The 5,214-nt window shown below is 61.3% G+C and overlaps 1 pseudogene; it reads left to right on the top strand.

Moving 5' to 3' along the window:
* The first annotated feature begins 3,942 nt into the window (after positions 1-3,942).
* LOC147970496 (uncharacterized) lies at positions 3,943-4,575 on the top strand (annotated as a pseudogene).
* The last annotated feature ends 639 nt before the right edge of the window (positions 4,576-5,214 follow it).

Raw genomic sequence — 5,214 nt, 5'->3', positions numbered from 1 at the left:
GGCCCCACGAGCCGACTGCTAGGGGCCGGCCTCTCTAGAGGCCGCTCACAAGGAGTCGGCCTATCGTGATGTCGTCTTCTAGAACTCGGCCGCCTTCGGCCAGTCGGCCGCTCAGCCAACTGGCCGCCAGGAGGCGGACATCTATCTTGACGTCTTGAGGGGCGCAGCCGGCCCCGTTGTCTAGAAAGGTCCAGGGGCTCGTGTTAGGCTACCTGTGGCCCATTACTCCGACAGTAGTCCCCGAAGCTGGTGAGGGACGACGGTTCGCCGAACCGGGGAGCCTCAACAGTTTCCTCCCCAGGTGCTCTGAAGGAAGCTCCATCCGACTACCGGGGAGCCGGCGGGCACGAGTCGGATAGGTGCAGTCGGGTCCTTCTGGGATCTCGAATGCATTGGTGGGAATGAGGTGGCGTGCTTGCCAAGCTTCTCTGCCCGCCGCCCGTCGTGGGCGTGCCACATGGCGCCGGCCAGCCAGGTCGGCCTACCTGCCCACGCGCGTGACGAGACGCGACCGCAGGCCGGGCCCGCCACTATCGAGCCTCGGGCCGCGAGCGGATCCGCTGCGACCAAGGCGGGGCGGTTGGGTTTCCCTGCAGAGTTACTACGCGCAATACCCGTGCGGTAAAGGCGGGAGCGTGGGGTCGTGGGCACATTAAATCCCACGATCCCACGCCCGCCCACTCGGCTTCGTAGCCCGAAGGCTATAAGTAGGGGGAGGAGAGGGAGCGGCGAAGCACACGCGCCCCCTCTACCCCATTCTCCCTCCTTTCTTCTTCTTCTCGCTGCAGCGCCCCGAGCCCGCCGAAGCGCTGCCGCAGTTCGTCTCTGTCGAGCTCGACCGTGAACCTTTCGTCCCCAAGGTGCGCTCCGGAGCCTGGGACGGCTCCACAGTTCATGAAGACCACATCGACTTCCTCCGCCAGATGCGGCGGCTGCCCAGCGCGGACTACGTGAGGGTTTGCCTCGCGCCGGAGGGGGAGATATCGCCAGCGCCGGGAGAGGGTGAGCGGGTCGTCTTCCGCTCGCACTGCGTGTGCGGCCTCGGCCTGCCGGCAAGCGGCTTCTTTCGGGCCTTCCTCGAATTCTACAATCTCCAGCCGCACCACCTCACCCCGAACACGGTGGTGCTGCTGTCCGCCTTCGTCACCCTGTGCGAAGGCTTCCTCGACGTCCTCCCCACTATCGAGCTCTGGGGGGAGTTCTTCTACACCAAACTCGGCACCGTCGTTGCGGGGGTGCCGGCTCAGTGCGGCGCCTTCATCGCAGTGCGGAGGCCGGGGGGCGACAATCCATTTCCTCCCATCACGCTGATCTAGTCGGTGAAGATGTGGCAGCAGTCGTACTTCAACGTGAAGAGCATCTTCGCGGAGGGTGACTGGGTCAACCTGCCGGCTTATGCTGCCGACCCGCCTTGTGGAGGCGCCGCCATCGCGCGGCTCTGGGTGCTGGTACAGTCGGAGGGCTTGACCGGGCCCGAATTGCTGTCCGCCTTCGTGGCGCGCCGGGTGATCCCGCTCCAGGGCCGCCCTCAGATGATCTATCAGATGAGCGAGCATCGGGACCCAAGCCGGCTGTGCACCAAAGAGATGCCTCATGCAGAAGTAGCTCATATGGTGAACTACCTTGCAAACTGCAAGCTCACGGAAGAGTGGCGGTTCGGCAAGGAACCGTATTCTCGCGCCAACCCCCCGCCTATGGTGAATTTCCCTTCCTTCTCTCTCTCTCTCACTTTTGCCGAGTTCCGTTTGTCTGACCTGACCAATCCGGCTCTCCGAACAGAGCGCCCTTCTCCAGCCGGCAGCCAGCGCCGCGGGGCCGGAGCATCAATTTCTCCCTGACCGAGAAAACAGCAACGTGGATGACCCCGACTTGGGGGCGGCGGCCTTGGAGGACAACACCGAGGGAGGGGGCGGCGCAGTGGGCGGCTCGGGGCTCAGAGCCAGCTTGGAGGACTGGCCAGACGATCACATGGGGAAGTCGTCCCACGCTGCCAGCCGGGGTCCGACCAGCAGGGCGCGAGCTCGTCTGCCGTGCTGGCAGCTCGAGGTGGTGAGTATAAGTGCAGGGCCGCACCGAGCCTGTTCAGTAGCCAGCCGAAGAAGCCCACGGGCTCGGCCGCGGCGACCAAGCGGGATGAAGCGGCCATGAAAGCCAATTGCTTCCGCAAGTCGGTGAAGGAGCCGCAGCTAGTTTCCACGTAAGTACCGTCTTCTTCACGTACATTCTCCTTTCTTGTTGACCTTGTCTGAGTTTCTTTGCCTTGTTTCCCTTGATCTAGAGCCCCTCTCTCTCTTGAGAAGTCGGCCGCTGCCTGCATCGTGGGGTCGGCGGACACTTCCACCACCACCCGACGAATCAATCCGACCGCAGACCTCCGGGAGGCGACAGAGCGGAATGCGCGGGAGGCGCGCGAAGAGCGGGAAGCTTCCCGCCTGGAGAAGGCGGAAGCGTACAGGGCGGAAGCCGCCGCCCTGAAGCAGCTGGCGGAGGCCAAAGCCGCCACTGTGCTGAAGAAGCAGGCTGAGGAAGCCGCGCGCCGCCAGTCGGCGGTGTTTGTTGTCCCCTTGAACTCTGCGCCGCCGCCATCGGAGTTCGTGGCGCAGACTGGGGAAGCTAGCGGTGAGCACCCTATCATGGAAAGGGACAGCGGCGACGTCGCCATGCCGTATGTGATCGTGCCCCCGCCACCTCCTTTTGAGGAGGCGTGAGACAAGTAGCCGGCCGAACCGCCAGCACCACTAGCTGGAAATGAGATGGTGACGGGCCCGACTCCCGGGGTCCGCACACCCTTAAGCCACCGGCTCGCGAAGGCGGCCTCGGTGCCGCGCCCACTGGAGGCCGCCACCGCAAGCTCCTTGGTCGCGGACACCGAGGCGACCAGCGCCGTGCCCACTGGGTGGGTGCGGGGAGCCGGGATGGGCCCTCTAAACAAGGCGATCCTGGACGTTCAAGCCACACTCCGCGCCAAGGCTGACGCTCTCAAGCTCTGCAACAAGGCGTTCCTGGAGTCGTGAGAGGCCGTCCGGGTATACTTCTTGCTTCTTTGTTTTTAATTCTTGTATTGCTTCGTGGGGGTGCACCAGCGCACCCACTGGTGTAGTCACCGAGTTACGGGACGACTGCTGAGCAGGCGGCTCGGAACTCTAATTAGCGAGCTCCAAGCACTAATATATTTGCTGCAGGATTATCATAACCTCCGTGTAGCCACCTTCAACTCCAGAGTCCAGGAGTTGTATCAACGTGCCGCCGACTTGTCGGAGAGCCGGAGTAAGTCTTCTTCTTTCTCTTCGGGGGTGCACAGGTGCACCCACGGGCTGTAGTCCCCGAGATTCGGGCCGACTACTGAGCAGTCGGGCCGGATCTTCCTGGCAACTTCATCTTTCTTTGCTGATTGTTGTCGTCTCTTTCTTTTTCTACTTCTTGCAGAGGCCAATGACACCCTCCAACGGCAACTGGGCGAAGCCAATGCCGCGCTTCATGCCAAGGAGGTGGACTGCGGCAAGCTGGCCGAAGAGCGCGACCTGTTGGTCGTGTGACTAGCGGAGCAGGCGGAGCTTCTCCAGAAGGCTCAGATGGAGGCGGAGGACAAGGAGGCGGGTCTTCTTGCTGAGTTCGAGATTGAACGCTCCGCCTGGATCGACAATGAGGTGATGCTGACAGCTGACTTTGGCAAGATCGAGGCCATGGTTGATGGTAAGCAGCCTTCTTTACTCTTCTATTAAACTGTCGGCCTCTGATCAAGCCGGCTTCTCTTTTTGTTTTGACTCTTTGCTTCTGGTCCTGGCAGACTTCTTCGCAGGTCACTCTGGTGCCGCCAACCAAGCTATCGAGGCCGACCGCGAAGGACGAAGGGCAGAAGGCGAGGAGATCGCCGTTAATGCCCCTCGCACTCTTCGCGAGCAGCTTCTCAGCATCCAGGTTCGTCTTCGGCCGACTCATCGGATGTTGCGCCGCCTTCAGCGTGTTGGCGACCAGCCGATCGCCGCCCTATGGCCCGACATGCCGGCCCCGCGCACCCCCAGCCAGACTACCGACTAGCTGGAGGTGGCGGCTGGCCGCCTTGAGGCGTGGAAGGGCTCCTCACCCCGGGCCGGAGCACGCCTGGCCTTGGAGTTCGTCATGGCGTGGTACCCTAGGCTAAATCTAGCCCAGTTGACCATGTTCCGACAGGAAGCCCAGGAGGAGCTGGTGGCAGTGGAGGGAGAACTCATCAAGCGGGCGGCAGCCATCGCCGAGTACACCGACACCGGCATCTTCATCCCGGAGCTGGCCGAGAACGGCGCCGAGGCGCCGCCAGAGTGGTTTGGGCTGAACCCGGAGGAGGGCGAGTACTCAGCCGAGGTGATTGACTCTAGTGACGAGGGCGGGGACAACGAGGAGGAGGAAGGCAAAGAGGAGGCGCCATAGGTCGGAGCGAACAACCAGCCTCAACTCGACTGTGCCTCCAGCAACGAGCCACACCCGAGCGAGCCGGCTGCTGCTGAAGGAGACCAAGTGGAGACCGACCAGCCGGCCGCTCGACCAGCTGGCGCCACCGACTCCACCATTCCGCCGAACCCGCCTGCTATTTCCTAGGCTGCCACTTTACTTTTACTTTTTCCTTCTTATTAGTCTCACCAAAATTTGTTAACTTCGCACAGTTCCACCCACAGGGTGTATTTCAAAGTCATGTTGGATATCGGCCAAGGGACTTTTGATTGTGTAGTTATCTTATCCAAGTTCTATCTTTCCTTGCTTTCTGCTCTTTTGTCTTTTTCCTTTGCCGCCTTGCCTTGGTTGCCGTCTTGCCAGCCGAACAGTCGCTCTGCGGACTGTGGCTGGGTCAAGTACTTAGCCACTTTTGGGAAGGCAAGTACTTAGCCGGCTAGAGTTTTCTTGGCAAGTTAAGTAGAAGCCGGCCGGCCGGCTGCTTGGACAGCCGGTCAACGAGGCAGGAAGCCGGCTTGGACTATGTTTATGCTTTCGGTCCTTAGCCATTTTTCATGCGGTCACCCTTTCTGCCTTAACTCCTGCCGACCGAACAGCCGCTCTGCGAGCTGCGGCCTCTGGCAGGAGAAAGCTAGGGTGCCAACACAGTACTTGTCCGGCTGCAGGAAGCATTTCATAGTACAAAACGGCGAGTCCCCAGGTCAACAGGTCGAACCCGGTGCCAGACAGATTAATGAAATAACACAAATGACAGACGTAATACTTGTCTTATAGATGAAGGAGGGT

Source organism: Triticum urartu, chromosome 5A (genome assembly GCF_056163025.1).
Source record: "Triticum urartu cultivar PI428250 chromosome 5A, HENAU_Tu73, whole genome shotgun sequence".
NCBI classification, from domain to species: Eukaryota; Viridiplantae; Streptophyta; class Magnoliopsida; order Poales; family Poaceae; genus Triticum; species Triticum urartu.
This window is presented reverse-complemented; position numbering and strand designations above follow the sequence as displayed.